The 13,069-nt window shown below is 46.4% G+C and overlaps 1 protein-coding gene across 3 annotated transcripts in view; it reads left to right on the forward strand.

Annotated features, from left to right (window-relative positions):
* The window catches only part of NTM (neurotrimin), a 963,524-nt gene that overhangs the window by 270,728 nt on the left and 679,727 nt on the right, over positions 1-13,069 (forward strand). The window lies entirely within an intron of this gene.

The raw sequence follows: 13,069 nt of genomic DNA on the forward strand, positions 1-13,069 counted from the left end.
GTGAAAAGTTTCCTCTTCGTACCCTAGCTGTACCACCTGATAACTCGGGGTTAACTCACCTTAAATCCCACATGTTTTATCAGTGGGATTATATCCCCCACCTACTTTCCTTAACTAAAGGTCAAGAGGATCGCGGAGAGGGGTCCAGAAATAGCAAGGCAAGTCCTGGAGACTCGGAAGCATTTGATGCAGGGAAAATACGAGCCCTGAGCAAAGAAAGAAATTCAAGGCTTACTTCAGACTTGAAAGTCCCACCATCAAGCATTTTTGTAACTGCATGGATGGACATCAATAGGTGATTAAAGAGTGCTGGGCATGGACCAGTGCATCTCTAACCTTTGAGGACGGCTTCACAATGGGCAGCCCCACACTGTCTGTGGGCTACTCTGTAAAATATTGTGGAAGGAGGTCATCTGGGGAGCCCCTTAGCAAGGAAGGGTACCCTGAAGAAGGGCCAGTGATGAGGAAAACTTGGGGCTGTGCAATCTGACATACAATGAGCTTCACAGCCTGCCACGTATTTTTTATATTTTACCTCATTTGATTCTTGCCAACGTTATGAATTCTATAAATCAGGTCCATTTAATAAATGAGAGAATGGATGAGTTGATGGGTGCTGACGAGATGATGGGACAAGTATACATATGTAACAAACCTGCACGTTATGCACATGTACCCTAGAACTTAAAGTATAATAATACTAATACTAATAATAAAATAAAATATTTTTTAAAAGAAGCTAAAAAATAAAAAATAAATGAGAGAATTAAGCCTTAGCAGAGTTAAGCAATTTTTCCAAAATTATATGATTTGTAAATGATGGAACTGGGGTATAAATTCATATGTGATTTTATATTCTACCATGCTGGGTCAAAATATTGTTGCCCCAAGATCTTTCAGGGACCCAAGACAGAAGAAAAAGTTAATGTATGTGTACTTTATAGATCCGTTTTCTTTAACTATCCAGAAAGGATAGTCTTTTTGTTAACTTTTATTTTGGGTTCAGGGGCACATGCGCCAGTTTGTAATATAGGTAAACTCGTGCCGTGGGGGTTTGTTGGACAGATTATTTTGTCACCTAGGTGACAAAGCCTAGCACCCAATAGTTAATTTTCTTCTGCTCCTCTTTCTCCTCTCACCCTCCACCTCCTGATAGGCCCCAGTGTCTGTGGTTCCCTTCTTTGTGTCCATGTGTTCTCATCACTTAGCTCCCACTTATCAGTGAGAAAATTGGTGTTTGATTGTCTGTTCCTGCATTAGTTTGCTAAGGATGATGGCCTCCAGTTCCAACCACGTTGCCGCAAAGGATGTGATTTTGTTCTTTTTTATGGCTGCATAGTATTCCGTTGTGTGTATGTACCACGTTTTCTTTATCCAGTCTACCATTGATTCCATGTCTTTGCTATTGTGAGTGGTGCTGGAATGAACACGCATGTGAATATGTCTTTTTTTTTGAGATGGAGTTTTGCTCTTGTTGCCCAGGCTGGGGTGCAATGGCGTGATCTTGGCTCACCACAACCTCCGCCTCCCGGGTTCAAGCGATTCTCCTTCCTCAGTCTCCTGAGTGGCTGGGATTACAGGGATGCACCACCATGCCCGGCTCATTTTGTGTTTTTAGTAGAGACAGGGTTTCTCCATGTTGGTCAGGCTGGTCTTGAACTCCCAACCTCAGGTGATCTGCCCGCCTCGGCCTCCTGAAGTGCTGGGATTACAGGTGTGAGCCACTGTGCCCGGCTGCGTGTGCACATGTGTTTATGATGGGATGATTTCTATTCCTCTGGGTATATATATACCCAGTAGTGGGATTGCTGGGTCAAATGGTAGTTTTGTTTTCAGCTCTCTGAGGAATTGCCACACTGCTTTTCACAATGTTTGAACTAATTTACACCCCCACCAATAGTGTATAAGTGTTCCATTTTCTCCCCAACCTCACTAGTATTTATTTTTTGAATTTTAATAATAGCCATTCTGACTGGCATGAGATGATATCTCATTGCGCTTTAGAAATGATTATTTTAATTCTTACTTCAGGTAATTTCCTTTAGGCATATATTGTATCCTGTGACAAGTACAGCTTCAGACTTAGTTTCTTGTGATAACATATTCTTACAAACCCCACGTCTTCGTAATACCAACATGACTTAATTATTCATACTACAAAAAGAGAGGCAGTATTAGTGAGTGGATGGTGGGATGTAAGCTATTGTCACACTCTTGTTTCCTCACTATACTTATTAAATGGTGGGAAGATATAGAAACTAACACATATTGCATATTTCTCTGGGAGGCATTTTTAAGGAATATTCGGGAACTGCTTTTGGTGGCACATCCAGAAAGAAGACATAGAAGAAATTCAAAAACCACCCAGGGTTACATGAATTCAAAGGTAAAGTAAGGACTTGACAAAGAGCAAAGCATGAGCCCAAGAGAAAAGCAGGCCCCCTGAGGTCTCCTGATGTTGTGCCCGTGTTGTTCCTCTCATCGAGCATGATGGCAGGTGCACGGGGAAAGGTTGGTCACTCGAACAACCACGTTTGTACGGATAATCACTGCTGCTCAAGCCATAACATTGTAGTGGAAGATGGCAAGTTCAGATCAAGTGATACCTTTCCCCAAATCCTAAGCAATAATGATAGTAATTAAAACACTGTGCATGGCACCAATGAATGGTAAGCAGGGGATTTACTTACATCAATTAAACCTAAAAGCCATTACTTTGATAATCATATCCAAGTAAAGGGTAGAAAGGGCACCATGGTGTGTCCAGATACAGAATGCAGTGTCTGTTTATGCATATCGGGGAGGGAGTGTGGGAATAAGTATTGAACAGGATAAAAAGTGGTCTGAACATTCCCAAGCCCTTTCCATTATCTGGAGAGAGCTCCACTATTCATAATCCTAAAATGCATGGGCTGATAATTGCCTTAATCACCAGAGAAACATGGCTGAAATGTACTGAAATAAGCCATGAAACTCATTACAAGATAACAAGATTCTATCTATTCTCCGAGGTCACACTAGAGTTCCATAAGGTCAAGGAGTTAATCACCTCGTTCAGTAGAAGCACCGTAGATAAGAAACTCTGTATGTGTGTATGTGTGTGTGTTGGGGTGAGGGATGCATGTAGTTTAAGCCTTTCTAGGTTCTAAGCCAATACGCATGGTGATCAGATAGGTGAAAGGGAAGTGGATGATAGTCCATGAATAACCAATAATTTTGTGCTTTTTTTTTCTTAACTTTTGGGGTGAACATTTCTTGTATACTAGTAATTGTTAAATAGGTTTATTTTGCAAAGTTAGCATTTCCTAGACTGACCCTCTTCCCACCTTATGATCTATTGATTTCTAATGACTTGCCCACCGGTCACCAGCGGTGCCAGGGCTGTGGCTTTGAGCAGACACACTTCTTTCCCGTTGGTCTATTGAAGCACACCACAGACAGTTACACAGGAAGGAAGCTTAGGCATCACCCTTCTCACTGCCTCAGGTTTCTGCAGGAGGGAACAAGGCCCAGGGAGGTGTAATACTGTCTAACACTACACAGACTATTCATAGTATAGCAGGACCGTGAGGCAGTCTCAGGTACCATTTCACTAAGACACCGTATTCTCTGATAGGCAATGCTGGAAGCAAATGCTCTTTCTTGAAGATGAAATCTCTGGATTTCCCAGTGATTCTAAAACCAATGCCCTCCTAAATTTGGGGGGCACATCCTCACAGGTGTGCTAGTCAAAACGTGTGACCTTAGAGTCACATTGGTTCACTGTGGTGAGGGACCATTGCTTCTCCCACATTGCTGTCCTCATTGGATGATGTTGGTCTGCATTCATCTTCTCTTCTCTGCCAGCCCTCTGCTCCAACATGGTTCCTCACTCTTTGCCAGAGCTTCTGAAAGTCCAGTCTGGCCTTCAGATCTTGACTTCCCTGGGTTCTCAGTAAAGACTATTTTACTATGAAAAACAGTAAAAATAACAAGACTGCTGAGTAGATATTTATGAAGATAAAATGAGATTACGTGCCTGGCTCACAGAAAATTCTCATTAAACAGCCATCATCATCATCATCATCATCATCATCATCATCGTCATCATCGTCTATGTAAGAAAGGCTCTATTGAGAGATATAAGAACACTAATTTACTATTTCTCATATCGCTGTGGCCTCACTAGAGGAAATGAGCTTAAACTACATTAGAAAAAGAAAATACCGAATTTTAAAAAATTACTGGGGAAATTCTGTTATACAATTTCAAGAAAATATCGAGAAACCTCTTGGCCTCCTTCTTCTTCAGGGGTTGGTAAATGAGTCATTGTTTGGAGACTGGGTGACTCCAGTGCAAGCTCTACATGTTTTCCAGGCATTTAGATACTATTAGTCTTCAATAAGTTACATATAAATTTAATCTACAGACCAAGATTTCTAGTTTTTTGCTCAGTTCTTGGTTCTTGGTGCATGTGGTTTACAAATATGTAGATACGAAAGACCAAGAATGCTGTCATTTTTAGCTGAGTGAACAACAAACCCTAGATCCTGACTTTTGCAACTACCGACTGTTCTCAAAAGTATTTTTTTAAGTTTACTTTGTAAAAACAATTTAAATTAAGCTTCTCAAATATGCATTTGTTGAGGATTTACTTTGACAGATACTGTGTAGGTGGTTATTGCAGAATTAATCCTCAGTAAATGTTTTTAATAATCATTTGATTTTCATTTAACACACAGTAATCACCACATAAATTCTAGTTGTGTATAGCTAGTCGAAAAACAAGTTGAATAAATACCAACCAGTTATTAAAAACATTTATTGAGAATTAGCTACTCATTGTTATCTGCATTCAAATCAATTGCACATCTTCCATAGTAAACTTTAAGCAAGGTTCCCTGGCAGATGCTGTGGAATAAAACTCATTCACCAGCATTGGTAGGATTCTTGAACATACATTCTGCTCAGGACTAGTACATTTAAATCTTTGTCTCCTAGGCTGGGGATGAAAAGATCATAAAGGTGAGGCGTGGTGGCTCACACCCATAATCCCAGCACTTTGGGAGGCCGAGGCAGGCAGATCATGAGGTCAAGGGATTGAGACCGTCCTGGCCAACATGGTGAAACCCCGTCTTTTACTAAAAATACAAAAATTAGCTGGGCTTGGTGGCACACGCCTGTAGTCCCAGCTACTTGGGAGGCTGAGGCAGGAGAATTGCTTGAACCCCGGAGGCGGAGGTCGCAATGAGCTGAGATCACGTCACTACACTACAGTCTGGTGACAAAGCAAGACTCTGTCCCTCCGCCCCCCCAAAGAAAAAGGAAAAAAAGGATAATAAAAAGCAAAATGGATTCCACTCAAGGGGAGGCTTAGGTCAGCGCATCAGCTGTGCTGTTCTGAGGTCAGGGAACAGTTAGGTACAGGCCCAAGCAGCCTGAGTGGCCCCCAGCAGAGCTGCTCTTTGTCCTGGAAGCAGACACTCTCCCATCAGAATGCTTAGAATACGGACACAGGATTGGGGGCATGTCACTCGAGTTCTAGACTTATGAGTTAACAACTTGTGACCTTAAGAACATGACAACCTTCCCAATATCCACGTCCTCTTGTGTAAAATGGGAGTGGAAAAGAAGATTGACCCCATAAGGCTTCTGTAGGATCAAATATCCTATGAATGGGCCTAAAGGACTTTGCACATGCAGCAGCACCTGAATAGAGACAAGATCTTGTGGTTTTTTTCTGTGAGAAAAAGCTTGAGATAACACTCACAGTTCCTAATGAGGCTTCCTTGGCAACCAGATATATTTACTGGGAAAATCGGTGTACTCAGAGTTCCAGTGGCCTCAAACAGGAACAAAGCAAGGTGGTGCCCCGGGCCTGGTTCCCTTGGCCTGGGCCCCAGACCCAAGGTCACGCACAACTGACAGAACAAGAGGCCGCAGCGGCCCAGGCTCACCTCCTGACATGATCAACTCACTCTCATGATTGATGTTTTTGGAAGATTGCTGCTCAGCACTGTTGTCAAATACTTAGCAGCCCAACTTGGGGCAAGACAGCAGCTGGCTCACCCTACCTGTGGACAGAGGCAGAGCGGGTTCTGGAGTGGGCAGGGGGATTTGTCAGCATCTGGATTGTGACTGGTCCAGCATACTCTCCCCTGCCTGTTGGGCAGCGGGACTCAGACCTGCTTTCTCAATGAAAAACAAGCAAACCAGTGAGAATGGACACAATAGGATTGCTCCCCACTGCAGCAGGGCAGGAATCTGAGCCAGTCAAGGCATTCCAGGCCCTCCGATCAGGAAGTGCACCCTGGCACAGGTGGCTATGAGTGGCAGTCACTCCGTCTTCAGAAAGCCACTTGGAATGCAACTTGCGCGATTGCCTTCATCCTTTACTGCCCTGCCAGGCTGTTTACTGGAGCAACCTTATTACCGATCTCCTAAACATCTCCATAAAACCCACAGATCACAGACTATAGCATGATTACAGCCACCACCCTATCTGACGAGCTGCTGCAATTTCTCCCAGGGACTGGATGAAGCAGGCCTCCTTCACCAGATTCCTGTGGGTGTGCCCTGTGTGGACCACAGAGCCAGCTCCAGAAAAGAGAAGGCAGGAAAGAAGAGACCTCAGTGCTTCCTTTATAGTCTTCCCTTCTTAGGGATCTTTTTATTTTGAAGTTATCTTTTTTTTTCTTCCTTTGTTCTTTCAGTCTCACATGTCTGCCTCCACCTGCTGTCTCTCTTAGCCTTCAGAAACAGATGTGGCCCACTGGAAAGACAACCCCACAGCCCTCCTTGCTTCCACAGGAGGACTGACATCAGCCGGAGGGCCCTGGGGGAGGGGAAGGCTCAGGCCTCACTGGCTGCAGCTGTGGAAGAAATCTCGGATGAATTTCAAAACCTGCCTTTGCTTTGGATGTGATCAGCAGCCACAGTGGGGCCTCTGTGTTTTACTATATGAACAAGCTCAGAAGGAGGGAGAAAATGTAGCCCCCTGGCTCTGCCTCTCCCCTGCCACAGTGGCTGAGTGGAGGGCAGTCCTCATCTGTGCAAAGTGTGGGATGTTTAGCAGGATGCAAAAGTGGAGCCTGCTTGCTGTTCCTACCCAAGTGCCTGGAGCTGAGAGTGTGGGGCACCTCTGTGTGGGGTCCTGGGGGGGCTTCCAGTGTGAGAACACAGGTGGGACCACACCAAAGCACCCACTCAGAGGGCTCCACTCGCGGCCTCTTTTCTAGCCTGTCCTTTGGAGGAGTGGCTTTCGGAATGACCAGGATGCACTGGTGATAATAGGGTTGTAAATTATATAATTTCATGCAAGTGAAATTCCTGTCTCAGGTTGTTACAGCCTCCAGCCTTATCAGAAAAGTAGGCAGGTGCTCATTGAAGGTGTTTGTTCAATATTTGTCGATGAAGCTCAACAATAGTTTCCTCTGCATCGGCAACAACGTCACTGTCTCTTGGCTTCCCTGCCCGTCAGATGGAGAGTTCACTCATTGATTAATTCAGCAGACGGCTCTCATGTGCACAGGACTGTAACCGGTGACAGTGGGAGAAGAAAACCTTGTTTCCTGTCCTCAGGAAGAGGTTTGGTGAGATCGTGGGGTTCATTTTTAAAGGCACTAAGTCAGAATCCTCTGGCAGCAGGAGAGGCAGGAAGAAGGGATGTCACCTGCCTTTCCTTTCAATGGTTGAAGCCCCTTTCTCCTAAGGCTTCCTTTCCAGACACAGCCCTAGAATGTCAAGGAAAAGCCAAGTGACCCATCCACCCCCCACTGCCAAAGGCAGACCTGGTGTCCTTCTGTGTGTCCCAGGTAAGCCTGGGAGGAGGTGAGAGAACCTCACAGCCACAAAAACTACAGTAGTACTAAGAAGTAACTCCTCCAGTCCCAACAGGTTTTTATTTTTTTCCAGGAGTCTCAGGGTCCGTCTAATGCAGAGCTTCTCAGAGTCTGGTATCTGCCAGTAGCAGTGGCATTGCCCAGTCTTACAGTTGGATGTGTGTCTCCTCCAAATCTCATGCTGAAATGTGACCCCCAAGGTTGGAGGTGAGGCCTGGTGGGAGGTGTTTGGGTCATGGCAGTGGATCCCTCAAGAGTGGCTTGGTGGGGTTCTGGCAGTAATGAGAGAGTTCTGGCTCTGTTAGTTCACATGAGGTCTGGTTGTTAGAAAGAGCCTGGCATCTCCCACACTGGCTCTTGTTCCCTCTCTCACCATGTGACGCACCCACTCCCCTTGCCTTTCGCCATGAGTGGAAGTTCCCTGAGGCCTCACCAGAAGCTGGCATTGGAGCCATGCTACTTATACAGCCTGCAGAACTGTGAGCCAAATAAACCTCTTTTCTTTACAAATTACCCAGTCTCAAGTATTCTTTTATATCCATGCAAAATGGATTAATCCACCCAGCTACTCAGAAATGAAAAATCTCAGGCCACATGCAAATGTACTCGATTGGAAACGCTGGGCCTGGGGCTCGCACCTGTGTTTTACCTAGCCCCTCCCGGTCCTCAGGCGTGCTCAAGCACACTGCTTCCCGTATTTGGTTGCAGGCTGGAGTCACTTAGAGAGTTTGTGGAAACAGGACTGCAGGGTCCCACTCTCAAGGATTCTGAGGTGATTGGGTTGGGATACGACTTGGGCATGCGGGTTTTTCAAGTCTTCTGAAGTCATTCTTGTGTGCAGACAAAGCTGAGAGCTACCGGCTTAGGATCTGATAGCTCAGCTGTTAAGAGGGGCTCCCATCCTTACCCTACACCAGAGTTATCCTTTGTGTTTTCTGGAATTCTTAGCCATTGCCAGATACTTGCTCCATCATCCAGGATAAGACACTAATGAGTAGCATCTAATCTGGTACCTTCCTCCTCCCTTTTTGGAAACACAGGAAACCTGAAACAAGGCAAGGTCAGCAACAACCTCCGGGCCTTCCAGAAACACAAAGAAGTCTCTGGCTTGGTTGTTTCTGTGCAGAGGGCTGCTCTCAGCTGCTTTGCTGTAAAAGACACAGATGGGAGGCTGTGGGCTCGGCCTGCTGGTGGGCCGGGACCACAGACCCTGCCGAGTCCATTCCCCACTCAGGAGTGGTGGAGAAAGGAGGGTGGGCTGGCAGGGAGGACAGTTGAGATTCCCTAGATGTTTAGCACCTTGTTCTGTCTGACTGTGGAAATTAATAAATATGCTCACTGGAATGAAAAGAAAAATCTCCTGCCCAGTCAAGCTCCATGTGAGGCAATGAAGGGGAAGGAAAAGTGCTGCTCAGAGGAACTCGAGTCTCCACTGGAAGACTCAGAGCAGCATAGAAGCAGTGCCATTCTGAAATGCTGGGACCAAATCCATTGCCCATCTGGGCACCTGCCCCATCCCACCATTGAACCTGTGCCTTAGGTCCCGGGAGGGCCTCCTCCCTCAGCCTGGGAAGGAATGGGAGGGCAGATGAGGGACAGCCTAAACCAGTAGTCAGTTATCTCTGCTTCTCCTTTATGTCCCTCAAATCCACCAGATCCTCGCCTGCCATTTTCCTGGGCCTCAGTATTCCCACCAGCGAAGTGTTAGTGCCAGACCTCACGCTCCAGGGCATAGAGGAGACGTGGGTAGGTAAAGGGAGAAGGCTTTGCATTCCAGCAGTGTTTTATGCAAGGAAAGAAAAGACCACAGGAAAAAAAGTGTAAGAGATTCGTCTCCATACCACCACCATCCCAGTTAGGTGGGTGGCTGGAGAAAAGATTTTAAATCCACCCACATAGTCTTTTAAAAAGACTTGCCTAAAAATACTGCACCTCTAGATGACCCCACTTCATTTCTTCCCCTAAAAAGACACAGAAGCAACTTTCCCTTTCTTTTCCTTCCTGTGATGCAGCAGGGGCTGTGAGGAGGCACTTCTGAATCCAGTGAAGCACTGCAGGCATTGAGGAACCATCCTCCCAAGCGCAGGGATAGACTTGGGACTTGACATAGGTCCTTGACAGATGCTAAGGAGAAGGAGCTGGAGGCTTGGCCACCTGTAGCCTGTGTCACAGATATACTGCTCAGGTCACAGGAGGCAGACCTCCTACTGATGGTTTTGCGGTTCGTTTGGACAAAGGAGGAGGGTGGGGCATGAGAGCCGGGGAGGAGGAGGAAGGAGCACTACCTTGTTCTGCCCCTGCGTGCTGAGCCCTGGCTTTTTCACCCTGGTTTCTTCACCCTGGTTTCCTTTCCTTGGAGGCCCAAAAGTCTTCAGAGAGGGTGTTTGAGACAGAGCTCGTCTAGGTCCAAGTTTGGAGTAGGTATGGAACTGTCACTATAAACACTTCCCAAGGAGATGACCCACTTCTGCAGAAAGCACTTGCACTACACGTGGAATCTGTTCTTTTCAAGTTTGACCGAGTCCTCTGTGCTCCGTGAGCCACCGTGGTGGTCTGGCACTGTTGCTCAGTTCTCGGAGGCTGAGAAGTGTCCCTGGCTCTGGAACTGAGGGGGTTAATGGAGTGCTTCTCTGCACTCACTGTTAGCGGGAGGATGACCGGCCTAGAGAAGGACAAGCTCTTCAGATGAAACCATCTTTGAGCAGTTGAGCTGTTTCCACTTGTGGTTTTACAATGTCCCTATAAAGACCAGCCGAAAAAAATGAAAAAAAAGTCTTCGAAAAGGGTCAGGCGAGGGGATCCTTGAGTGGAGGCCCAGCATCAAGCCAGCACTGGCCCAGTCTGAGAGTTAGCTGCTATCTAGGGTTCTGAGTCCTTTGGAGAGGCAAGCATCTGAGGCCAGCCTTGGATTTGGGAAAGGTCAGTGGGGAATTCCATCGCAGAAGAACTCTGCAGTGCAAGAAGGGGGAAAAGTAAGGCAAGCTTTCCCTGGCATGGAAGAATAAAGGGCAGAGGGTGGACCAGTGTTTTTAATGCTGCATGTCACCAGGTAGCTGCTCGCAAAGGGCCAGCCTCTTCTTGGAAGTTTTTGTTGGTGATCTCCACCAATTCCAGTTTGTTTTTCCTTTGTATTGTTCTTAGCACCAAAATAGAAGACACTTCTCCTGTGTCTCCTCAGAGCACCCCATGCCTCCCTCTGTCTTGTCAATAGGATGTTATATTACAGTTCAGCATCTCCTCATCTCTGTGCCTCGCCAGGACGTAAGGAGGCAGGCATCATATCTCTTATCTCTGGAGTCTCAGCGCTATCTCAGCATATCGCGGTAGTGTGCATAGACCCACAATCTCTTATCTGCAAATTCCACATTCACAAAGGTCTGGAAACCTCGAGCTTTCTTACAACTCATTTTGCAGAAAACCCTGGGCTAGATGTTGTCAGGGTTGCAAAGTCAAAATGTAGAAGCAGAGTGGGAACAGCAGACTCAAATACATGGCAAAACAGAACAGAACCACAGGGCAAGACAGGCAGCAAGCTGTTGAGTATGAGGGGAAGAGTGAGGCGTGAGTGACACATTCTGAGATGAGCTCTGAAGAGACCTGAGGGGCCAGGTGGCACTTAAGCTGGGTTTAAATTGTAGATGAGGTTTGCACAGATAAAGGGGTGGGGTGGGGAGATAATCGTGCGACAGCATGGTTTTCTATTTCCCTTACCTTTTATAGACATATTGCTCTCTTTCCATTAAGTTTTCAATCTCTCCCAGGGCTAGGATCTTAGTCCCATTTCTTCCATTCTGTCCACTGTACACAGAAAATGCAGTCATCTCTCAGAATGCTCCCGTTCAATAAGAAGTTATTCTGGGAATTACACATAGAATGTGCTTGAGAAGATTTTCTTGAATGAATAAGAACTGAAGGGCCTGTAATTTGTTTTCATTCATAAACTTGATTTTTGGAGCAGCTTTAGGTTCCAGTAAAATAAGGGGAAAGTACAGAGTATTCCCATAGACCCCTTTTCCCACTGCCCCACAGCCTCCCCAACTGTTGACCTTCCACACCCACGTGGTGCAGCTCTTACATTCACCAACCTACATGGACGCGTCATTACGTTGATGCCCGTCTGTCCTTGCATTCTCTCTTATTCAAGACTAGCAGAGGAGGCAGACGAGGACGGCATGCCTTGCTCTGATAGAGCGGCCTCTCTTTCCTGCCCCTACTTAGAGGTTCCTGGTCTGCAGAGAAACGTGCCCAGATGCAAAGCCACAGAGCAGAGACAGCAGGATCACAAGCTTTAAAAGGTGTAAGCAGCTGGACGCGGTGGCTCATGCCTGTAATTCCAGCACTTTGGCAGGCTGAGGTGGGCAGATCACCAGAGGTTAGGCGTTAGAGAACAGCCTGGACAGCATGGCAAAACCCTGTCTCTACTAATAATACAAAAAATTAGCTGGGCGTAGTGGCAGGCGCTTGTAATCCCAGCTACTCGGGAGGCTGAGGCATGAGAATCGCTTGAACCTGGGCATCAGAGGTTGGCAGTGAGCTGATATCACGCCACTGCACTCCCTGGGCGACAGAGTGAGACTCCAAAAAGAAGAAAAAAATAGATGTAAGCACCGAGAAGGCAGAGAGAGCTTCCCTGTGCGATAGAGGAAGCCATGTAGGCAGAGATATTAAAGATGGAAAAGAGCCCTGGGATCAGTTCCCTCCCTCAGGGTCCAGAGCCGGGGAAGTATTCAAGGAACTGCTGCCTCTGATGTCTCATTGGCTGACCGCAGTGAAAACCACACATTTTTCACCAGCTCCCAGCGCAGCTGAGGCCAAGTGATCTCTTCTCCCATAAGTGTGGCCTCAGGAACAGAGGTACTGACACCACCAGACCCTTCAAGTGTTTTGTTCTTTACAGTTTGAAAAGCACATTTAAAGTATCGTTGCAGCCTCACCACACCCTAGTGTGCAGGATGCTTTGGGGTCTTCATATCTCACAGGTGAGAGAGCTTCAGGGAGCAAGGGGATAGCCCTTCATCACACTGGGTGAGGGAGTTGAGCCAGATCCTGTATACTGAGCCCTCAGCCCAGGCTTTCTGTAGGGCCTGGTGGGTGGATCATTGACTTCAGGGTCCTCTGGCCACTGCTTGTGATAATATCAGATCAATTGTATTTAGTTTAACATTCATAATGAGAAAAAAAGTAGTCATCCTTCTGAAGTATGGTGTTTTAATTTATGTATAGCAAGAAATATTTCTGAGTCAAATACT

This window comes from Trachypithecus francoisi, unplaced genomic scaffold (genome assembly GCF_009764315.1).
Source record: "Trachypithecus francoisi isolate TF-2019V2 unplaced genomic scaffold, Tfra_2.0 Lachesis_group8, whole genome shotgun sequence".
Lineage (NCBI taxonomy): Eukaryota > Metazoa > Chordata > Mammalia > Primates > Cercopithecidae > Trachypithecus > Trachypithecus francoisi.